At 34.7% G+C, this 26168-nt stretch overlaps 1 protein-coding gene across 1 annotated transcript in view; it reads right to left on the reverse strand.

Annotated features, from left to right (window-relative positions):
- LOC118182431 (uncharacterized) overlaps positions 1-25688 on the reverse strand; it is a 61765-nt gene extending 36077 nt beyond the window's left edge. The window contains exon 1 of the mRNA XM_035351774.2: positions 25530-25688. The gene's annotated coding sequence lies outside the window, so the exon portion shown is untranslated. The remainder of the gene's footprint in view (positions 1-25529) is intronic.
- Positions 25689-26168: the final 480 nt, after the last annotated feature.

The following is a 26168-nucleotide window of genomic DNA, read 5'->3' on the forward strand; positions in this document are numbered from 1 at the left end:
CCATAATAAATGCAAACTGTGGAAGGATAGCTTATCAGAATAAAGCTTAAAAACTGATGACAAACTTTTGACCCTAACTATAAATACCATAAGCGAGCTAAATAAAAATTTAATAAAAGTACTAAACTCTATAAATTGGAAACCAAAGTAAATTCTAAAACTTAAGCGGAACATTTTGGTACTCACAAAACAACCTGTATTCACAAATTTGTGCAAAAAATTTCATTGCAGAACTTAATTTTAAAATACATGTTTTAAATACACTGTGAATTATTTTTCAGCAATAAATAGCAGCTCGCTATAGATATTTTCAGCAGCTCGCTATAGATTACATGAATAGAGGTAACAATTAAATCGCAATTAAATCGTTTGCATTGATGCCGACAACCACAAGCAATTATGCAATTTTTGTAAGCAGTATAATTAATAAATAACTATTTCGAATTTTCTCGAACTATCTCGAAAAGTTACATAATGAGTCTATATGGATTGACGGCAGTGGATTTCGTGCGAATTGCTCCACTGAAATACCCAGTTAGAGAAACTGAAATACCCATGTTGACCCAACTTGGAGCTTAGCTTGCTCATCTTGTATATACCTTTTTTAGTTCCCTGGAACTCCCAGATGTGCCCCTCAACGCTCGAAAGCCGGATAATATTTACTTGCTACCATTAACAGCGGATCCAAAGAAATATTTCTTGGAATCTTCGCTTTCGGGATATCTAATTGGTTGATTTATTCGAAAGTCAATTATTTGGAAAAAAAAAAAAAAATTACCAGGGACAGGGCTTTCAAGCGAAACATTTTCGGTTCGTTTGTAAAATATTCTGTCGAGGTATAGGTTTCAGCGAGACAGTTTTGGCTAGGAACCCTTCAATCTAGAAGAAGGAAAATCTCGAAAACGTTTCTTCTAGCATCGCGTATCGCTAGTTGTGATGACGTCGTAATGGATTCTTAGCCGTAACAGTGAAGGGTTCCTAGCCGAAACAATATCGCTGCAATCGATGTCCCGGCTATTTATGTGGGGTATTTTACTATTGAGCTGAAAATGCTTCGCTAGCAGCTTTGTACTTCATAGAAATCCAGTTCCTCAAAGAATTAATATGCGTTTAAGTCAATCAACCATATATCCAGCAAGCGAAGATCCCGGGAAATGTTTCTTTCAACGTGCCGTCGGGCTTAGCCACGGGGATTGTTAGCCATTACGCCACGGAGGCAAGCGGTAAGTAGGATAAAACTTCCTTACATATAGTGCACATACGATAATATCTTATGAATATCACCATCCGGAGTGAGCTTGAGATCCGAAATACATCACAAAGTAGCAATATTGTGCTAGGAGTAAAGTTTAATTTATAAGCATTAAATCTAAAAATTGTTTTTAAAGTAATAACATTTAAAATTAGTGAAAGAATATGATTAGCAAAATTAATATACTCTAAATATCTGTTATAATATTTAATAAACCGTAACTGTATTTGTTATAACACTAAGAAACTAAACTAAACTCAGTGGCGTAACAGCCCTAATGGGCCAAGGCCTGCAGTGCCCGAAATCTGCTTTCTTGACCGTGGGCTCCGGGCTGCGTAAGCATACTATACCTTGAACAAGTGGTCAGCTTGTCGCAGGACCCCCAGTGTTTAGTCTCCAAGTGAACTTGGTACTCATTTTATCGACCCAAGTGATGGAAATTAAGGGATGAAAGGCTGAGTCGACCTTGCCCAGCCCAGGAATCGAACCCCGGACTGTGGTGCTACTGCGTGATACGCTAGCCACTGCGCCACCGGGCCTCTATGACACTAACATACAAGAATATTTACCCAAAAATACATTTAAACATTCGTTATATGTTATTTATTGCCAATAGAATTCATCACGGTTACTTATAGCACGATTACAGCTACGTTTGATTACAGGTTTACATCTAAGAACACACGAAAATATAAACATACATGTGCATGTGAATAGTTTGCTGTGGAAAAGAAATATAATAAAGTTTCTCAGGATTTATTTGAATGCATTCGTCAGAATATTTTACTCATATTTTTACAAAGATTAACCAAACATAAATTTAGAATTTTGCTGAAGAATTGTCATTCTTGAGCTATAAATAATCTAAAAAAGTTATTTATTTATTTATTTGTTTGTTTATGTATTTGACTCTGTGAAACATGGTAGTCCGTCTTTTTCGTCTCAGTTTGGAATCTGGAATAAAAAAATAAAAAATTGAGTTAAATGGATTGATTGAACATGCATTTTTAGTTGTAAAATGATAGTAACATACTAATATTTATCTCAAAAAATAAATCTATATGTATTTTGTTTAAAAAAAGTATAAGCGATGAAAGATATTTTAGTTACATCAATTAATTTTACGATCTTTCGCCTTCTTAATAAATTTGCCATTTTTAAAAAGATCTCAAAATAATATTCACAGACAAGGGAAAGAACTGTTTTATAAATATTGTTTCTTGCTACGGATTCGTGAAGATCTCTTTAATAATAGATGAACAAGAAAACGTTGATACCTTATTTGGGAGAGATACCACCTCACAGCAAATAAACAGATGTCACTTTGCACCGTCAGAAAGTTTCAGTTATATTTTGACTTTTAAATGAGCTGTTTCCGCAATTTAAACATTGATCGTTTCAGAATCTCGTGATCTACTGTACAACATTCTAACTGGGGTAACTACTGGATAACTGTTGTAACTACTACAAAACTGGAGGCAATTAAAGTTGCAACTGAACAAATTACTGTTAGAAAAATCCAACTAAAAATCTTGTAATTTTTTAAGATTCGCTTTCAATCATTCGGGCAATTTCTGCACATAATGTCACGGAATCAAAAAATATTGAATCTTGAAGAACTCTTTTTCTTCTAATCTCAAAAGGAATGACTGTTGTATTACAGTAAATGCCGGATCATGTTGGAATAAATGGCAATGAATAGACTGATAAACTATCTAAAAAGGGAACCGAAATTTTGCTAGCAAATAATAGTAGAGTACCATTTACATCAATAAAAGAATAATAAAAAAATGCTCTGAGGAAAACATTTTATGTTAAATTACTTTAAGAAATTAAGAATAAGAAGTGGAGGGATTCGATTTGTAATATCATGAGTTCTACCAGGTCCATTGCAGTTGCGGCTTTCAGTTTGGAGACTGAACATGAATTGCCTTGCTAAACTTCTGCACCGCATTGGTATTATATTGTTACGTTTTTTTCTTTCCTTCTGACACTAGCTGTTACGTTATTTTCTTTTTCACGTTCATACGGCGTTCGTATGGATTTGTAGTGAATAATGACGACACTACTTGATGGAGTATCGAAACACACTTTATTTACCAGTATTAAACAGGACAGCTCCGAAACACTTTTTACAGTCATCGATGAACTACAATAAACACGCTGACACGATCAGCGACACAGCTTCCAGGTTATCAGGCTATCACGGTGGAGACGGCTTCACGGCAAAGCACTAGAGTACAGCTCGCGACTCTGCTTTGTCGTTCTCGGAACACCACGTACTCTCGAGACTCTCCACGCTATGCACTCGACGATACTCAGAGCACAGCTCCCGACTCTTCGGTTCAGTCGTTCCCGGAGCTCAACACGCTCTCTCGACGATGCACTAACCCTGATTCACTAAGAGACTCTTTCGGTGCACTCGACGACCCACTCGGCACTCGCTGCCCGGCTGTCAACTTGATCGACTCCGCAGGGATTGACTTGCTAGACGAGAAACTAACCAGATACTAACTATATTGCACGCTATGCGAGGCACACACTCGATACTGACTAACTACGGACCAGTAGGATTTATATAGCTTTCGGCTTGTGTTCGAGAACATTCTGGGCTAAACCGGTAAGAATTCGTTCCAGAAAATTCTCCATCCGTCCATAAGAAATCGCCAATTTTGTCGCCAAATGGGCGATTTATCGCCAAATGCGGAAACCCTGCCTTCTCTTTCCATTTTATGGCAACCCTAAAACTGCTTTGCGAGGAAGCCATCTTACCTCGCCTGTACATTTCGTAACAATATGATAGTCCCTCGTGCATTTTGTGTAACTGGAATTTTGAGCAGACTAGAGATTTGCTAAAATGTTCCTCATTGAAGGAAACCTGAACAGTCGATATTGGCGGGCTAGAGAATTGATGCAGTTGGCATCCAGCGACTAATGTCCCCCCCCCCATTTTCCAGTTTCAATGTAGCTATTTTTATTGCAATGAGGTTAATTACTGTTTTGTCTTTTTGTAGTTCTATTTTCGTATTTTTTCGTATCCAATCTCTTGCATCTTTGATGCATGGGAGCCAATGATGCATAATCAAGTGCTTTTACAATTAAAAAAAAATACAATAATGTTAAAATACGTAAAAATAAAAATACTCTCAAACAAACCAAAATATTTCCAAAACTTTATGATGCTATAAATCCGAATTTATTAAACTGATCAAAATTCAACCGGGGATGACGTTAATTTTATTAAAAGAAACCTAAGCATTTTGACGGACTGTTATATGAGTTAACCAATTGGACTCTTGGATGAATTAAAGTTATGAAAATAATGTTCGCATCGCGCCTTACTTCGTAGGGGGACATTATGAATACTAGAAAATGTGATTCCAGAAAATATTGACAATAACACATTTTTAATGCCTTAAATATATTTTTGTAGACACATTCCCAAACTCATTTTCTAAGCTGCTCACTTGATAGTTTCGAATAGATCCAAGGAATGATCTCTTTCTACAGTGTTTGATTACTTAAAATTGCCTATCTTAGCAAGAATAACAGTCTTCACTACACTCTGACTTTCCTTGTTCTCAAATATGTATCATACCTGTTCCAATTTATATCACAATCATTAATGTTTAATGAAAATTGCTCTAATTATTTTAATTTTCTAATAGTTATTTTTAATTTTGAAACCTTTTCCTTTAAATTCTTGTTTTCCACCTACAACTCCCTACGAACAGGTTAGCTGCATGGGCGTTTCCGTGATTTTTCCTTATGTGTAACGTGTATACGAACCACTTTCCCTTAGAAAGCCCTCTACGAAGGCATCCCTCTCCTTAGGCAGATAACCCTCGAGGCTTTGCCATAATCACATAAAAATATAGCAAAGCTAAAAAGAAACAGTGGCTATTGGCCGGGGAGACTTGATATTATCCCTTTGCACTCGAGGTCTTTTTCTCTCGGGCGAAACAGCAGGTCGAGACGATTTTCCGCATATTTGGCAAATTTCTTACAGCTAACGTAAAATGATTTCACAGAACTGTAATGTTTCTTTTATATCTTTTGCAGTCATGTTACTCTTTCGCCGCATACAAATGGCATTCTTTGCGGTATTTCTTCGGATTCTGTGCAGGTTATCCATTCTGAATTTTGTCTTTTTTGCAGAATCACTGTGCTAAATGTTATGTGTTTTTAAGTGATTTATGTCATGTGATTCTAAGGGTTATGTGCTCGTATTTATTATGTGTTTTATGTTATATGTTTAATGTTTTTCTTTTGTTTAAGTGTTTTTTTAACCTTGCCTGTATCAACAAGTTAATGTAAACGTACCTCAACTACCCAGATGTTCAACAGTTGCCCCTGTATGGCTATGTATCCACACTTTTAATTTTTAAATAAACTCCCGGTGCGGCCTAGGGGAGGACGCGGACGTACGCGGGACATAATACCAATAGGTTGTGCAAATGGCAAAATCTTTATATATATAAGCGGCTAGAGTGTTTGTCGCCGATAGTTGTCACTCGGAAAAATGAGCACGGAAATTAACGTTTCCGCAGTTTTTAATTAATATCTCGGCCGATTAAAGTCGTACGAAGATGAGAACGGTATCGGAGAATTTTTTGGAATCCGAGGATACGTGTTAGATATTACAAAAAAAAAAAAAAAAAAAAAAAAGAATTTGGCACCTAGCCAAATTTCTCTAATAGGAAAAAACAAATGAAAGAAAGTGGAAAATGTAGGGTAAACGTAAGGGGGGGAATTATTTTTAATTAATATCTCGGTTAATTAAAGTCTCACGAAGACGCGAATGGTCAAAATGGCGTGCCACAGACCTGCGGAATCCAACGGTGTGCTTCGCTAAGCCCGAGAGCCAGCCGTTTCGGAGGAGAGGATGTTACTTCACCCCATATATATATGGGACTTACGTGTCTGTTCGTCGCCGATAGTTTATTGGTTGCTTGCGTAACTGTACTAGCCAATGCGGTGAAGTTGCCACGGCACAGAGTTGCCGTTTCAATTGAGACGTAGACACTTTCCTGTAAAACTTGCCTTTGCTATGATCATCCGTAAGTCTCAGGGCCAAACGCTTAAGCGTGTTGGCATTTTTTTACCTAAGCCTGTATTTGGACACGGTCAACTTTATGTTGCCTGTTCAAGAGTCGTGAAAGAACGGACGTAAAATTTAAAATAATGGATGGTCCTCTGCAGAGCGAGCTTAAAAATGATGGAAAGATCTACACAAGAAATGCTGTGCACAAAGAGATGTTTGACATATGAATGAACATTTCATTATTTAAATCACCTTTATTTATTGAGCTAGCGGTTTCTCTTAAGAAATGTGCCGCCAGTGGTTTCCTTCATTGATCTCTATTTTAAGCAATTAAGCAAGTAGAAGGGGAAGTAAGCAAAGGGTCGTCCTCGCCGCCTGCCCTGGGTAATTTAGTTTGAACTAGCAGACACCTTTGCACAAATCATTTTAATTGCAATTTATAATATCTAGAACAGCGGTCATTTCGCATGACCACCGGGCTTTCTAGTATATATATATATATTTAAATATTTCTATTGAGAAATTGAAAAATAATCGTTGTAAAATTTATTGGTGGTACTAAAGTTTATAAATTTTTGTTTAGATGGTAAGCGTTAGTCAAAAGGTTGAGAACCGCTGGTAAGCAATTGCCCTGGAATTACTTATAATGCAGAAAATTTTTTAATTACATTTAATTAGCCATGCAGAAAGTTTGTACTCATAGCGTTCTAAAGAAGGCTTCTGGTAAAACTGGATGGTCTAACAAAATATTGGAAATTTTTTCTGGAACGCAGAAACGTAGCGGATCGAATAATAGTTATTTATTAAAAAAAGGAATCGTCAAATTATTTCAGAATTACACAAGAAACGAATAGTGCTGCTTTGATGGTATTTCCGATAACTTTAATTGTTCGATGGTACTAACTTTAATGGTTAACGGGATAAGATTTAAGTACCAAATTTTTAAACGCAAATATGTTTTTTAAAGGGACACATTTATTCTGTAAAAAAATATATATATTTCCTTAATTTTAAGCTAACGAGATCGCTAAAAGTTATTATTTCTAGGGCCTGCGTTTTTCATCATGTGCTCTGCTTTACCAAGTTGGTGGGAAGAAACTACGAATTAATCAGTTTTACTGTTAAGTGTTTTTGTCTGATGCTCTGTTGAGCTATCTTTTTGTAAGACATCTATATAAAAATTTTGTTTCTATTCTAAACAGCAGGCATTTGTTTTATACTATAGAAAGAGAAGATGGTTTATGGTTTATATGGTTACGGCAAAGCCTCGAGGGCTATCTGCCTAAAGGGAGGAATGCCTTTGTGGAGGATGTTCTAAGGGAAACAGGCTCGTATACACGTTAGACATGGGAAGAACCACAAAAACGCCCATGCAGCCAAGCCCGTTCACGAAATTTGGACCTCGTACCTAGTTCAGCGACTTTCACTCGGACGCTGGTGGGCATAGAAAGAGAAGAACAAAAACAATGCGTGAATCTCAAATAACAATTTTCATTAGCAAGCAATTGCTTCGTTTTTTAGAAAAATGAAAATAATGTACTCTGTATAGACATTATATATTTCTGAAGCAGGAAAGATGAAAAATATGCAACGCCTTCGTCGATAATCGAACCACAGACCTCTGGAATACGCGCCCAACGTGCAGACAACCACACCATGAAGACAAGCTAAGAAGGTGGGAGAAATACCTTATAACTCTATCATTTTCAGTTTCAATAGAATCAATAGTTGCAGCAAATTTAAAGAGTTTTCTAAGTATAACATTCTCTAGTTTGTTTAATGTATATATGCTTCACAACATTATCATAACATGATTATTTCGCAGTTGATAAATAATTATAATTTACTAAATGACCCAAACTGAAAATTATTTTAATGGGTGAAATATTTTTCTGGTGGAGGAGAAGATAATTTTAATTCTGAAATACGGAATTTCATTCAGATTTTAGGAATAAAAGCAGAATGCTAAAACTATTTTTGAGTGAATATAGGAAATTGATCAAAAAGTGTTTCATTCATAAATTAAAAAATCTCCTATGCATGCAGTTTAAGAAGACCGGTCTTTAAAATGATCAATCAGTTCGCAACTGATCTAGTTATAATGATTCTGCTATTACTTGTAAGAAATAAAGTAAATAATCAAAATATAAGTAAAGAAGAGTTTTTTAGTTTTTCTTCTAATGTGTAGAATATTAGCTGCATGAAATATTACTGGGCATCTTGTATAAAGTTTGGATATGTTTTTATCTCTCTGATAACATCTAAGCGAAATCATGTATCGATTTAGTAATGTATCGATTTAGTAATTAGTTGAAATAGAGGAAATCTACATGATAAGTACTTCCCGTATGAAAAAAAAAAATGGAACTATAAGCATAAATTCATAAGCGAATATGGTAGAATAAAAATATAGACTCAACTGTCTCATTATCCTCATTTAGCGCCGCCTTCCTTATGGTCTGATTTGCAAGTCTTGACGCCATTCTTGGTCACGCAAGCAGTACCACTAGTACTCCAAGTCCCCCAAGGCTTGGCATTTACAGACATGCAGGCCGCAATCACCACAAACAAGAACAAGAAAGCTGACAACAATCTCATTGCTATGTTTCTGAAACGAATTGATGGTTTTTATAAGATCTTACAAAGCATTAAAAAATCTAAATGAATAAGCAACATACTAGTTTTAAGAAATTGAACACGTTTTCTATTTTTAAATATTAACATGATAGTATCTCAAAAAAGGAAAAAAAAATAGGCAGTCATCCTATACTTTGTTCTAGTTTTAGCTTCAGGATTTGTAGTTTCAGTCGTGAATTCCGGAATTCCAACCTCACTTAGCCCAATTCATATTCTCACACTAATGCGTAATGTATTCATCCTAACGTGTAATATTGCTCAATTGGTTCTTAAGATTTTATTGGTAATGTCCATTGCTTGTTATATAAACTCTTTCTTTTTATGGCTATTCCATTAAAAGAAATCTGGACTGGTCGGAGAGAAAGATCGGGATGATCACACATTCTTAGAAAACTTTTTGCCATTAAAAATATCTGTATTCTAGGAATACTCTGAAAATCTGTAGATGTACTATGTCGTATTTTGCTGTTCTGCTGGAAGTATTCTTGTGTCCATTCCTACAGGCTCTATGAAATTAATCTCTATGAAAATCATTGCACCAAATGGCGAACATCAAATACGTAAAGTGGGCAGTAGTGCTTGAGCCTGCAACATGCCTTAAAATACATCGAACACATGTTGCAATGGTTAGACAAATAAAGTTCTATCGATTCAATTAGGAGACAAATAAAGTTTAGAAATCTTTTCGAGGATTCCTGCCCATTCCTTCCTGACATGCATCTGCATTTACGAGACCGATTCTAAATGAATTTAGTTTCTAAAGACTGATAACAGAAGAGATCAAACTTCTAAAACTTTCATTCTTAGTGTAATATACAGTACCCGCGTCTCACTGAACTCAGTAATTAATAATATCGCCGGCTTATTACGTTCAAGTTTCCTAGAAAAGTAAACTTTGGTCAGCGTTTCAGGCTTGGTTCATAAATTTTTATAAAAATATTTGTAAAACCTTTCAAAGCTGCGTAAATAATTTAACGTTAGCTTTAATTTCAATCATTATTTTAGATGTTAATTATTAGACTTAGTTACTAGCATACTAATGTAAGTTTAGAACTCACATCACAAGTTGCAACAGTCAGATTGCTGTCTATTAAAATGAGCCGCCGAATAAACTCAAATATGTTTGGAAAGAAACTAATTTTAGTAAGCGGTGGGTATTGTAAATTGATTAAATAGTTTCAGTTATTTTAAGCTATTGAGGATATTTTAAAGAAGAAACTGAATATTTTTGATTATTCTCAATAATAAATTTATTTGAAAAATTCAAGATGGAAGGATTAAAAGAGTAGCTACTCACTGAGCTTTAGTTATCCAAGTGCAGGTGCTTCTAACAGAAGAGTAAAGATCGCTGGAAATATCAGAGCTTAGTTGTGGGAAGTAAAATAGCTTCGACCCCAAGTGAAACAAAACAAATAACCTGAGGCTTAAATTTCCGAAGCGGAATTGATTTTTATGTGTAATTTTCGCGCAGCTGATTCGAAAAGGTGTGTTCCATAAGGTTGTTAGTCTTCTGTTTATGAACGAATAGAATAATAAAAATCGTTTAAATCCAATTGGATAGAGAACCGCAACAAGAATAAACTGAACAGGCAAAATGTTTGGAATTCTTTGTTTAAAGGCAAAGAAATTCCTCATTTGCGTTGTTTATTTGAAATCTATTACGGTTTACTTATTGCAACATAAAAAGGCAATCTTTAAAGAGAGGTATTGTTATTAAAATAACTGAATCTCGCAAATCAGAGAGAATATAAATAACTGTTTTAAAAAATTACAAAAAGATCAGTTAGGAAAATAAAATTCTTTCCGATCTCGTCACATGACATCCACGATTATCACGCAGTTCTCAGCGAGAAAATCGTGTTATTTCTTCCCATATCCACACAAAATATTTTCCATAAAATGCAGGTCCAGCCAGTGTTGTCGTTGCTGCTGTTTTATCCATGAATTTCATGGAAAAATGGTTGCCAGAGCTTCAAGGAGGTTAGACTTCGACTTCCATCATAATTTTGAGGGAAAGCAGCCCGGGGTGTAGCCCGAGAGTCTTCCACCCCTCTCTCCTGCCACCAAATCACACGAGAGGACGGGTTCAACCAGTGCCCAAGTGAATGAGACTACTGAGCACTGGTAGTTCCACCGATTCGGATCTCAGAGAAAAGGCTGACTGATAGGAGTTTTCGTGGTTTTCCTCTCCTCTAGCGTAGGTACGAGCGAGGCTTCCTTAGAATGCCTTCCACCAAGGCACCCCTTCCCTTAGATAGATAGATCTCGTCTGCTTTGTTGTACTAAAGTTGTACTAAACTAAGTTGACAGTTCACATGTATTTCAGTATACCTTTTGCCACAAAAAAAGGTTTAATAAATGTATCAGTAACGCAGCTACCAGCTCTTCTGTTTTTGCATCACATCTCTCTATCGATCAACGAATCTCGCGATTTAAAATTTTTAACTTTTACAAACAAAAATGGTTTTCTGTAGTTAATGAAAGTTATTGAATTAAGGATGCAAGGTATATCTTAATTTTATAACAGTTATTTTAATTTCAAAGCCTTTTCTACCGATTTTTGTTATCACTTTCAACTCCCTACCACAATGAGTTTTTAGAATCGCGTTGAATGCAAATGAGTTAGAAAAAGTACTTAAGGAAGGTTCAACTTACTTCTATAAAGAGAACTAGGAATCCTGAGATAAAGCCCGAGGAAGGGGCGTACCGTTATTCTTATTTGAGTGAAATAAAGGGTATTTTAACCCTTCTCCGGTCTACCTTTTATTTGTTTGAATTCAACGATAACTCGCTAACAATTCATTAGGTTCCTTGACGTTCATTTTAAGACAAACAGAGTGAGGAACCCCACAAGGAAACGTAAATGTAATCAGTTAATGTATTTAATTTTGAATAATACGGTACATTATTAAGTTTATCCTCACAATAATATAAACATTAATAGTTATTTTTAATTTTTATTGCATTTAAGAGTACTTTGACAAATAAAATCTTCCTTTGTCTATTCTGGATTTTCTCAGTGTAAAGGTGTAAGAAAATTACGGAATGAAAGTAGCCAAAAAGCATAAAATTTCGAATATCTAATTAAATATTAATATATTTTACATTAGAATTTTCTTCTAACTACTTTTCGGAGACATCAGGTATTTTTTTTTCGAAGAAGTGAAAAATGAGTAACGCCTTCCTCGGGAATCGAACCACGGGCCTCTGGAATACGTGCCCAACGTGCAGACCACTACACCACGAAAGAACGCTAAGAAGGCGGGAGAAATACCTTATATACTTCCCCTTTTAAAGGGCGAGACTGGAGGTTATTTTATGGGACCCAGTCGCCAAATCCTGAGTGTGGAGAGTCATCATCCCCAACCCTTTTAGTTCGGGCACCACTGTAGAGACGTTAGGATTTTTTGGAAGCCGGAAAGATGAAAAATGAGCAACGTCCCCCCGCCCATCGAACCATGGACCTCTGGAATACGCGCCCAGCGTGCAGACCACCACACTACAAAGGCATACTAGGAAGGCGGGAGAAATACCTTATAACTTCAGTAACCTAAATCATGCATTATAAATAAATTTAAGTAAATTTGGAGCTGTTTTGAAATGCCGTCGCAACGCAAAGCGAACTCTCCGAAACTCCCTGTCTTCGGGAGAGAACAATCCTTGGTTTTTCATATTTCAAGGCTCTCAACTATACAGCAATTGGTCGGGAAAGAAAATGCTTCCAGGAAAGAGACATCATTGTTTTGAAATTAAACTTCCAAATTCCATTTAGATATAAACATTACTGCATAAAACATTAGTTTCAACCTTTAAATAAATTTTAAGACAATTAAATCTACAATTAATATCAGTGGTCTCAAACTTAAAGTGCATGCTGGCTGAATGCACAATTTAAAAACAGGTAACCAGCTAATTTTTTTAAACAAATTGAATATTTTAACTAAATTTTAAATTTGGTCTCCATAATATTTCTCAAAACATACATAAATACTAATAATAACGCGAAAGGGGGGAAAAATCAAGTTTATTTTTATCTGAGATCTAAAGTTAGGTACTGCAAGACATTTTTGTTTGTTACACACTGTAGATCAAACATATTGATAACTAAATATTAAATTCATAAGCTGACATTTATTTAAAATAATTCTACTATGTTTAATTAATCATTAAATAACTTGCTTTAATTTAAACTTTAAAAAAAAAAATTAAGAGAACTTTCTAAGCTTTCAGAGAAAATTTACCCAGTGGCACAAAACGTGAGAATAAAAAATTAACAGCATCATTTCTGTTACTTATTAAATTCTTCTTCAACATATACATTAAAATTGTACGTAAATAATTAAAAATGTCTTAATTTCTTACTATTGCTCGAAACTTGATGGCGTTTCGATTCTGAAAACGTTTGTAGCCTTGGAGAGAAATTACTAGAAATTATCATCATCACGGATTGTACATGCTTATCGGTCAATCGGATATTATTTTCTTACTAACTTTCAGTGTGAAAAAAGAACTATTCACATAATTCCACAAAAAAGCGATTGTTTTTAGTGCAAAAATTCGTAACCGAACGTATTATTTATTTTTCGTATAATACGAATAAAAGTTAATCAAATCTGCATCTTTAAATTGTTGAATAAGAATTATACCATATTGTAAATTATTTAGATCCATTATACATTTTCTAGGGCATTATTTACGTTCATTTTACGAAATAATAACGAAAATAATATAAATAAATAAATAAAACTCTGAAAGCTTTTATATTTTATATTAAGCCCAAAGGGGCGTTTTTTAACGTTTTGTGTGCTGTGGTGTAGTGGCCGAAACCGCTATGCTAACCCTGGGCTGTGACATCAGGTTGAAAACAAAACACAGCATAATAAAATTTATTGAATGCTAAAAAAAAAGGCTATATACAATTCTGCAGAGAAAAAACTGTCTATTAAAAAAAAAATCAAATTCTATACATTTTACGTGCGAGAGCAATTCGTGGCTCTCGAGCTTGCGTTTTTAACATTGCCAACAATTTAATTATTCTAATAAAGACTATTTTAACAACTATTGAAAACGTGTTTGTAAGTTAAAAAAAATAATAATTTTCAGCTTATTCTCACGAGACATCCTTGTCCATATTAATCTTCAGTCTCTTCTTCTTTTATGTGACCTTATCACAACTCCTCCCCTCATAAAGAAATTTTTCTTGACTATGGAAGGAAAAATTCTAAATACATTTCACTGCTTTCAAAACACAAGTGGTAACCATTTAAGTGATAATAGAGTAGCCAGTTACATTACCCTGCACTTATTTTTAGATAATATAACCGCACAAATACAACAAAAATAATTTAAACTACTCCTAATGTGTGCCTTATACAAAGCATATTCCTCAAATTTTACACAATGCTAATACTTAAGATAAAACATTTGATTCTAAAAATTTTTTTGAAAATGAAACACACAATGCAAACAATTTTGAATCTACACAAATATAATTCCAAAACTCTACAAAAATCATTTTCACCCATTTTCATTACTTTTTACCTTACTTTGTATCCACCAGTGATATTCAGTCACTAGACTAGGGCACGACTCAAGCCATCTGCATTACCGTGTAATTTGCCTGGCCTATGAACAATTTCAAAGTTGTACTGTTGGAAACACAATGCCCAGCGAGTCAAACGAGAATTTGATCCCATCATTTTGTTTAAAAAAGTCAACGGATTATGATCCGTCTGGATCTTGAATTTCTGTCCGTCTAAGTAATGACTTCTAAGTCTTCAGTCCATAAATAATGGCCGCTAGTTCTCTTTCAATGGTGCCATAATTTCGCTCCGCTTTAGTAAACTTTTTGCTAAGATACAGTATAGGGTGTTTCTCCCCATCCTGAATTTGAGACAACACAATACCCGCACCTTATAAGCTGCCATCTGCCTGCACAATAAATTCTTTAGAATAATCTGGTGCAAATAAAACCGGACTTTTTACTAGTTTGGTCTTCAGTTTACTGAAAGCCTCGTCGCACTCTCTTGTCCAAATCACATTTTCTTTTTTGTTTTTGCCCTTCAAAGCGTCCGTCAAAGGTGCCGCAATACTGGCGTAGTCTTTTATGTACCTTGCATAGTAGCTCACAGTACCAAGGTAGCTACGTATCTGTGTTTTAGTAGTGGGGATCGGAAAATCTCTGATTACTTGAATCTTGGCCTCACTAGGCGACCTTTTCCCAGACCCTACTTCATGACCCAGAAATTTCACATGGTCTTGTACGAATTTGCATTTCGAGGGCTTAACAGTCAATTTAGCCTCCTGAAGGCGACCTAAAACCACATCCAAATCCTTCATATGCCTGTCCCAAGTCGGCGAAAAGACTGCAATGTCGTCAATATACGGTAGAACAAAATTGTCCAGCCCTCCTAAAACTTGAGCGATCAATTTACAAAACTAGAAAGGCGCATTTAAAAGCCCAAACATCATTGTCTTCGGGATGAAAGATCCAAAAGGTGTCACAAATGCGGCATACCTCCGTGCACGCTCTGTGAGTGGTATCTGGAAGTATCCTTTGGTTAGATCTATGATTGTGATAAATGGAGCTGCGCTGACTTTTTCTACAACTTCTTCAATATTGGGAAGAGGGAAAAATTCGGTCATATTTTTTTAATTTAATTTTCTGTAGTCTATACAAGGACGAGGATCTTTACCTGGGACCTCTACTAAGATCATAGGCGAAGCATAATCAGATTGCCCGACTTCTATGACTCCTCAAGCAACCGCCTAATTTCCTCTTTTAGGATGTCGGTTTGTCTCGCCGACATTCGGTAAGGCCTGACTCTAACCGCAGTCTCATCCAACAATTTAATATCCATTTCAACCAAAAACGTACAGCCGGGGTCGGATGAAAACACCGCTCCATACTTCCTTATAACTTCTTGGAATTTTCCTATTTCCTCTGCCGAAGCTCTTTCTTCTAGCTTACTATCTCCAACTATTTTCCAAAAATCTACCTGAGTTGGATCAGCCAAGGGATAAGGAATATCCACTTCTCTCTCAATATCTTCCATGACCTCCTCCATCACAAGATTCACAAACTCGGGGCGCTGATAATAAGGTTTCATCAAATTTACGTGATAAATGGTGTCACTGCTGGGCTTACCCGGAATCTCTACCGTATAATTAGTTTCGGAAATCACACTAGTTACTTTACCTGGCTCTATCCAGTTCAGAGCCATTTTGTGTGGTTTAGACGTGGCTAAAACAAGCACGAGATCTCCGACCTTAAACCTTCTCGTAAGAGCGTTGCGATCATACCAGAGTTTCCTTTTACTCTGACACTCTTTCATCCTCTCTACAGCCAGCTCCTGACACTTCTTTAATCTGTTTATTAAGTCTAGAACATACTCGACCACAGTGGGGTCTGAACTTTCTTTCTCTAGCCAGTTTTCATACACATTCGTTTGAGGCAGTCTCAAATGTTTTTCATGTACTAACATGGCAAACATTCTTCCCAATCCTTCCCGCTTTCCAAGCACAAAGCCTTCAATACCCTTTTCAAAGTGGAATGCAACCTTTCAACAGAATTGCTTTGAGGGTGACACACAGAAGAATGATACACCTTAATTCCGAACTTGCTAAAAAACTCAGATGTAAATTCACTGGTAAACGATCTACCCAAATCACACTGAATTTCCTTAGGGTAACATGATCTAGAAAAGATTTGTATCAAGGCTGGAATCACACATTTTGAGTTTAAATTCTGTACAGGAATGGCATCTGGATATTTGGAATCAACACAAATAGACGTAATTAAGTATTTATTTTCACGCGAACTAGGGATCAGAGGTCCTACTGCATCAATATTTAATCTGCTAAACACTTCTGATATAACAGGCACAATCTTCACAGGGGCTTTCCTTTTATCCTTATTGTGACCTACACGCTGACAAATATCGCACGTCCTCACAAATTCTTCAATTTCCTGGTAGCAATTAGGCCAGAAATAGTGTGTCAAAACTCTATCCTTGGTGTTTGTTACCTCTAAATGACCAGAGATTTCCTCATGGCATAACTTCAAGATCCCTTTCCTAAAAACGAGAGGCACACACAGCTGACGCTTATCTTCCCCTTTTTTAGAACCTGCCACTCTGAATAGTCTTTCCTTGACTATTATAAACTCTTTTTCCTTTTCACTTTCCCCTTTCTTCCACAGGGTCGCTAAACTAGCGCAAGTTTTTTGTGCTTCCAAGAATTCTGCTGGCGAAACATCCGCAAGGATAGACCTTTCTTCTAAACTGATGTCTGCAATTTTAATTGCCTCCTCCGTATTGCTGCATTCGGAAGAACTTCCTTTCTTCCGAATGCTCATTATTGACGGCCCTTTCACTTTCTATCTCTTTCTTTTCTTCGATCTAGAATCTAAGTCTTTTGCACTCGCTCTCTCTAGACTCCTGCGCGCATGCGCCTGACTACGAGTCTTCACAGCATTCAAGACAACCGGTCGTTCCCTAATTTCCTCAATCAACTGTGCAGTTTTATTCCCTAACAAATAGTGCTTTTTATCTAACTCTACCGGAGTAACCGCTGCCTTTGTGGTGACCACACCAAAATCACCTTCAATGGTGACTTTCGCCAAAGGTAAACATTTACACTCTGTGTCCAAAGGCTGTTTCACCCATACAGTTTACCCTAATAAGTCACTAGTATTAATCCAAGTACTATTAGACAGATCTATACCAGCTCCAGTATCTCTCAGATATTCTCTCTCTATCCCATTAATTACTGCTTTCTTGAAATACGGCTCAAAACATTTTCCTAAACTCTCCGTTCCTAGATTATTCACCAGTTTAGCCTTATTCTTTTCCAGCGATGGACAGTTAGGTCGGATATGTCCGTCCTTTCCAAATTGGTAATACCTTATTTTCCGCTGTTTCTCGAAACCTGCTTCATTGAAAACTTGCTTTTTTTTAGGAGCCTCCACTTTTCTATGCTCCTCTGATTTAATTCTTTGACTACTTTTCTGATTATAACTAGAGTTTGAATTTACATACCGCTCTCTATTTTTCTCAAATGGTTTCTTTAACCCCGCTCTCTGTTCTAACTTCTTCGTATCTCTTCGCAAAGCCTCATACTTGTCGCATTACTCTGCTAAAATGGAAGCTGTTTTAAATTTTTCCCAATTGTCTAAGTAGTGCTCTCTTATTTCTAGAGGGACTCGCCGCTTAATTTGCTCAGTGAGCATAAGTTCCTTAAGACTTTCAAAATCTAGAACTTCTCCTGAATCCAACCAATTCTCTAAATACACTCTCAATTCATACACTAAATCCACTCATAACATTCCGTTTTTTCTAGAATGTTCTTCAAATTTTGTTTTTAGTGCCCAAGAACTAAGCTTGAATCTCTGCATGAGTAATTTCGTAACATGCTGATAATCATCCTCTGTATCCGCTGGTTCTTTCACTATTAACTGGGCTACATCGTAAGGTAATAAAGGAATTAATTGCGAGACCCAATCAATCTCATTAACGTTCTCTTTTTGAGCTTGTTTCTCAAATAGCATAAAGAATAATGAAATATCTATATTACTCGGTTCAAAACGCGGTACTAGATCTTTCAAATTAACCTTTTTTTCTCTAGATTGTTCAACTTTCGAAACCGTGGAAGCTAGGCTATTAGTCTGAACCACATTCATCAGTTTTAACCTTTCCGATTCAAAAACTTGCTCCCGTTCACGTTCCGCTCTCTCTTGTTCACGTTCCCGCTCTGCTCTCTCTTGTTCACGTTCCCGTTCCGCTCTCTCTTGTCCACGTTCCCGCTCTGCTCTCTCTTGTTCACGTTCCCGTTCTGCTCTCTCTTGCTCACGTTCCCGCTCTGCTCTCTCTTGTTCGACTATTTCTTCTGCTTTTCTCTGCTCAGCCGCAGCACAAATTCTTGCCGCGTATTCTTTCGCAGCTTCTTCTTCATAGTCCTCGGCATTTAGAATAGCCTGCCTAATTTCTCTTACTCTGTTTGCCTGAGACACATTTGTTTCAAACTCCTCCGCTAACTCCAATAGCAGAGCTTTAGTAAATTTCCTCATAAACTCACCCATATTGGAAAATTAAAGAAAAATAACCTACCCCAAAATACAATAACACAAAAACAACAACAGGTCTATCTCTCCAAAACTGAATAATTCCCTAACAATTCTGAACACAAATTGCTTTACAACACTTAATGATAATACCTATGCCTACAAACAAAGCGCAAAGAGGCAACCTTTTCCTGCTCTATATCCAAAATAAGCCTAGTCTCGAATAACTGGCATAACTTCTCCAAAATCACAAAAATGGTACTCACCAATTTTGAAGACGCCTTCGATTGACTCTCCTGGCACTACTTGGATATTCTTCTGGGAAATTTCACTATTTTGCGGCACTAGATCACGCTTCCTCCGGCGTTCCCTTCTGACACACTGTCACTTGTCACTGAAGAGGCTTCACCACGCGAACTGTCCTTGCACGCAAAATTAGATCGTTCTTGAAGAGAAGAAAGTCTTGACTGTTTACATAAAACTCAAGTTCACAGGCGAAAAAGTCCGTTCCTAAATTTACTCTCAGGAACAATCCCTAAAAGCTGCCACCAATTTTTAATATTTACTGCTGTGGTGTAGTGGCCGAAACCGCTATGCTAACCCTGGGTTGTGACATCAGGTTGAAAACAAAACACAGCATAATAAAATTTAATGAATGCTAAAAAAATGGCTACATACAATTCTGCAGAGAAAAACCTATCTATTTCAAAAACAAAAACAAAAAAAAAAACAAAAAATCAAATTCTATACATTTTACGTGCGAGAGCAATTCATGGCTCTCGAGCTTGCGTTTTTAACATTGCCAACAATTTAATTATTTTAATAAAGACTATTTTAACAACTATTGAAAACGTGTTTGTAAGTTAAAAAAAATAATAATTTTCAGCTTATTCTCACGAGACATCCTTGTCCATATTAATCTTCAGTCTCTTCTTCTTTTATGTGACCTTATCACAGTGCTATCTTTAATTGTTAAATATCGTATTCTTCTCACTTAAACCGTATAAAATTCAATTCAATAGCAATATCACAAAATAATTAAAAACAGCATGTCTTTAGAATTTCCAACAGAGAGTCTCGCTCTCTGGAGATAAAAAGGTTTTTTATTCCCTGTACTGTGTTGCCACTGCTCTCTTTGAAATCGTTGAGTTTGTATATCACAAATTCGTTAATGTTTCACAAAATATGAAATAGATAGTAAATTTAATTCGAAACTGAAAATTCGGGCTTCCATGTGCCCATGTTCGGATGGAGGGTTATGTTATTCAAAACTGGTTGGCTCTATATACCGTCGTTTTTTCACAATGCGAGAAACATACATACATTCATGCAGGTTCTTTATTATTTAATTTTTTTAATATAATGCAGGGCGGTAATATTTTGTGGCAACAATTTAAAAGCGATTTGCCATTTGTAGCGAAACGCCACGTAATACCGTTTTGAGACTAATAGCCCTTCTGGGCTAGTAACAATAACGAAAATAATATCAATTCAGATTTCAAATTACTAAAATCTTAGATTCTTTATAGCACCGCATTTGCAACAGGTGACAGGTGACGGAGGACGGGGACGCCTGGTGTTTAACAGGGGTAAGCAGGCATATGTCCCATGCCTTCCACTAACCAGATGCAACAACTCCCTGGAGCCGCACAAGGCCGCACCTGGAGCTTATTGATATTCCATTCAGATTAAACATGGCCATACAAGGGCGACATTGGGCTACATTGAAATTTGATGTACATTTGTGGGTGGGGCAGTCTTGTTTGTCCGCATTTGCAACAAGAATATTTGAATATTTGCACCCTAATTGAAATGTCTTCGCGAGACGCATAAAACAGCTTTGAGGGCCACATGTGCACCGCGGGCTGCCAGTTTGAGACCGCTGAATTATAGATTTTATTTCATTGGTTTAAAAAACTCTTCTTTTAAATTAAATAAAATACACAAATTGCATAAATAAATTGGAAATGCTTACTTACCAAAAATGCCGCACTTGGAAAAACAGCTTCTTGTGTTTGAGATAAGTTCTGGTTCCTAGCTTGCTACGAAAGTTGATTGCTTCAGTTCTTTCTTTTAAGTCTTTACGAAGAATTCTTTATATTCTACGAATGAGTAGTTTCGAAATAATAAGATAACAATTTACATCGCTAAAGGAACGTTTTGTCTCGCGCTCTTCAGTGAATTCTTTTATTTATGACCTTGTATTACAAAATTTATTTATTTCTTAATAGCTTCGATTCGCGAAACGAAAAAATAAAGTATTTTGATGTACTTTCTCTACTTCGAATGTCTAAAAATATTGTGAAATTTGATATCTGAAATCATAAATCAAATAATTTACGTTTTCAGATGTCGCAAACCAACGCCAGGTACATAATAATAAAAAAAATGTTTTATTCGAGTCTTTTTTGTTAAACTTGGATTTAGGTTTTACTGAATTTTTTTCTTGAAGTCAAAATGCCACAGAATGTGAGATTTGGAAACAACTTTGAAATTCTTACAGTATTAGTATTTAAGGATTTTTATAAGGACATAGCATTTAAAGACCTTTCTTAATACAAAAGACTGGAAGCCATACCATTGTTATAATGACCAAATAGCCGAAATAAATTATCTGCAGTAAAAATATGCAGACGATTTAATTTTATTCATTTAAAAATATAACTAACTTGAAAATAACTGTAACAGAAACCATTCTTCAAAGTTCTGCATTTAAGCGGAATTTCTGCTGGATGTTTTTCAATTAAAATTCGAAGTTTTTCAATTCGAAGCTTAAAATGTTATGAAACTTAGAAAGTGCAATTCGCATTTAATTTAACTTTAAATAGTATTTATACTCATAAAACATTATTAATATAAAACTGAATAAACTAAAAACGTACAGGGTTGCATTATTGATCGTTATTATCTGGTACGAAAACAAGCAAATAACAAATATTAATTTACACAAAATAGAATATTTGTATTTTAATAATTATTATATTTATGATAATATGAGTTGGGAAAAGATTTTGAATGCTGTCATTTTGAATACATTCTTGAACCGAGGACCAAGGCATTTTTTATCATGGAGTTTTTAGTAAAATCACATTTAACACAATTCATTTTACGCTCTCGTTTATTTTTTCAAGTGTAACTTAACACTCATTAATATTTTAAATCATGATATCCTACGGCTTAGGCATGTTGAATTTATTTCACTACTTTGGCTTTATTAAAAGTACTTTTGTAAATTAAAAATCTTTTACGTAAGCTCCGTGCAATTTAAACTCGTCTTTCAAATTGACTGCCGATTAAATCCTGATAGATTTCAATAAATATAAAATACTTTTATTATCTTAGCCCACTGGTTTTCAAGCTTTGTCGACTCGCGGAGCTCTTAGAAATATGAGTTTTTTTTTGGGGGGGGGGAATCCTATCCCATTTTTAAAATATATCTTTAAATAATATTTAAAATATATCAATATGTTGTAGATATTTTATATAAAGATAATTAAAGGAAAGTACTGTACGTTTTATTAAAAGAATTTAACATACAATTAATGAAATTCACTCCTTAAAATAAAATTAATGTAATCTACTCCTTAATTCACTTACTTCTTAAAATAAAATTAATGTAATTTACTCCTTCTACTTCAGTGTATTTAATATTTTATGCTATGATTAGTGGAACATGAGTGATGTTTGCACTTAACTGTTTATTAAATAAAAGCTATGCAATACATCTTTTAAGAAATCATAGAATGCAATATTAGCTATACTTTTTGTATAATTTTGAGCGTCAAGAGTTTATTTCACAACATACCTTGCAATCAAGATGCATTTGTACGTTGTACAAAAGCTGTGCAAGATATTAAATAATTCGTGTAATTGTGAGCGACAAGAGTTGATTTCCCAACATGCTTTGCAATCAAGATGCATTTGTATATTGCACTAAAACTGTGCAATATATCTTTTAAAAAACCACAGAATGCAATATTAAATATATTTTCGTATAATTGTGAGCGTCAAGAGTTTATTTCACAACATACTATGCAATCAAGATGAGTTTGTATACAGCACAAAAGCTGTGCAATATATATTTAAAAAAAAAAAAACCATGAAATGCAATACTAAATATATTTTCGTATAATTGGGAGTGTCAAGAGTTTATTTCACAATATATCAGGCAATCAAGATGCATTCGTACCTTGCAACAAGTATTTTGTAATTCAGTTACATTTATATTTCACTTATAAGAAATAAATATGAATTTTTATGTATTAATATAAAAATAATAATCACTGTACCATTTCCCTTGCATGTTTGCTTTCCACAAAAAATATTTTATTTATCTCATTTTATGTACCGCTATAACTAACGGTTTAATGGCGGCTACAGAACAACATTTCTCAAATGTTTTGCTTTAAAAGAACCCCTGAAATATGTTTCAGGTCATATGCAATTCCTGCTTAAAATTATTATGCCTATAGCCTATGGTATGTTAAAATATAATATTTACAGCAATAGTGTACCTATAGCTAACGACCTAATTAGTAGATTGTAGATATGCAACAATCGATGAGGGTTTTTTTACCTGCGATTCTATTTTTTCTCAACCCATTCGCCATCACACCAAAAAATACGAATCTGTAAATTTTTGCTGTTTTTACAATACTTTTTTTGCATGCTTATTTATCGATGTTTTACATTTATAGGAGAAAGCCTATATACTCTTACTTTTATATATATATATATCGTATTTTAAGTGCATAAACGCCACTGGAACTGTTAGCAACTTGCAGTCTTAGATGTCTGAGTGGAATGGTAGGAAGAAGATGTTGGCACAAACCAAGTCCAGCTAATTACCATATTTATTTCTAGGCACATTAGAATCATTCTTTGTAGATAATATACTCTTCTATAATAAGCAATTACAATAATTTCATATACACTGGGTTTTAAAGGTATGACGTAGACCTTTTTAGCAAGGCAAAGGAGCGCGGTGTTGGCAGAAGTCAGGGAAGGGAAGATAACGTAGTTACTTGTAAGCGGTATTTATACCTAGTAGATGCAGAAAGTACTCTAAGTTGTGATTGGTTAATTTTAGGTTGTTATGCAACATGGAAAGCTCTCGAATTTGGGAGAATACCAAATTTAGAATAGTTAATTTTGAGGTCGCGAATTGTTTCTTAAAGCAGCCATCGTATTTTGTTATACCTTACACACACACACACACACATATATATATATATAAATATATTATTTATAATGACAGATTACAAAGGCAACTCTATATAAGACAAGCAAAGATGAAAAGAACAGCAAAATTTAAAAAGAGTCCTCAGTATAGTATAATCTATAATTATATTTTGTGTCTCGCCCCCCCCCCCAATATCTCTCCCTAAGTGATCCAGCATTAAGTGCAGTGCAACGTCTCAGATGTGAGGCATCCAAAAGGGTCACATATAGTTACATGAATTATGAGGCATTTGAGCTGATGATAAGTTAGAACCAAGCTTATAATATGACTCAGGAAAAAAATCAGATCGCATGAACAACTCGACTCGACCAAACACAACTTATTTCATAAAAAAATAATGAATGTCATAAAATGGATACTTGAAAGTTCTGATATGCTTTTAAATTTTTTCTTTTATTCACTAAAATATTATTATTTTAATTTTCGAAGGAAGAAAACAATTGATAAAAAGAAATTGGAGTAAAAACAAAACTCTTAAATTTTTATAACAAAATTACGGAACCTTTAAAAGCATTTCATGAAATCCATTTTAGCATCGTTGGCATCGAACATGTTTCAATGTATTTCATTCCGATAAACATTTTCAATGAAAAAGCAGTTTAATAAAAGGAAATTGAAAGAAAAAATTGTCTAAATTTCTATTAAAGATTTGTGAAACCCTTGAAAGCATTTCATGAAATCTATTTTAACCTTACTGGTATAGAACACTTTTCAATGCTTCCTATTAATATATACTTTTTGAATGAAAACAAATTAATAAAAGGAAATTAGAGAAAATCTATAACTTTCTGTTAGAAAATTGCGGAACCCGTGAAAGCATTTCGTGAAGTTCACTTTAATACTACAGCTATAGAATATCTTTCAGTGTAGTTCATTAAGATCTTCACTTTAAACAAATTACATAAAATTCATTTAAAAATTCAGTATTGATAAATCATTGAAATTTTAATGTAACATAAATCATCGAAATTAGTGTAATTTCATTAAATAAGTCATTAAATTATCGTAGTTCAATAAAAAACATTGAAATTAATATAATTCAGCGAAACAAATTATCGAAATTATCATAATTCGGTAAAATAAGTCACTGAAATTAATAAATTTCTATAGAACAAATCACTGAAATTAGTCTAATTCATATAAAATTAATCATTGAAATTAGTTAATTGATATAAAATAAACCACTATAAAAGTGAAACAGCAATAAAAATATTTAATTCTTTTAATTATTTCTTTTAAAAAGCAATTTATGTTAGAAATCATGTAAAAGCTTTTAGGAAATGTTTCTGCTTACTTCCTAGAGCTCTTTGCGTTGAAGTTTGTCTATCGCTGAGAGCACCCAAGATAATCTGAGAATGCTAATGCGGTGTTCTTATAAAAATGGTCGACACTCTCTTTTACTTACCAAAGACCAACGTCACTGACAGATGAGCAAACATATTTCATATGCATGCGAAAATCTGTTCATGACTCATTCCCAAAATGGCATCAGATTTCGAGAAACTGGATTCGAAGATTGCTCAAGAAGATGCCAGTACCCAACAAATGCATGAATAACCTTGCGCAATTTTTTAAATCCATGCATTTATTCATTGACTTATCGTAACTGCCTAAATGAAATTCCTTTCTGCAAAACTCAAATCATTTTACACTTACTGGAAACAATTGCGAGTGTAAAAGGCGATGTCCACGTGTTCTTGGCCATAATTCTCTCCATTGTGTTCGTTTTTGACAAAATGGCAGTACATTTACATATAATGTAAAAATTTGCAGAAAATATATTGGAATTATTTGTCAGAAATAGAAAAGATTATGATTATACTGAAATACAATAGATTCTTATTTTTTACCGAGAATATAAAATTCATACCTCTAAGAATTGTAAAAATGATTTTAAAAAGAGCATTCTAAGAAGATTCAACCAAAAATATAA

This window comes from Stegodyphus dumicola, chromosome 3, assembly GCF_044657685.1.
Source record: "Stegodyphus dumicola isolate Sdum_Otavi_A_Nest chromosome 3, ASM4465768v1".
NCBI classification, from domain to species: Eukaryota; Metazoa; Arthropoda; class Arachnida; order Araneae; family Eresidae; genus Stegodyphus; species Stegodyphus dumicola.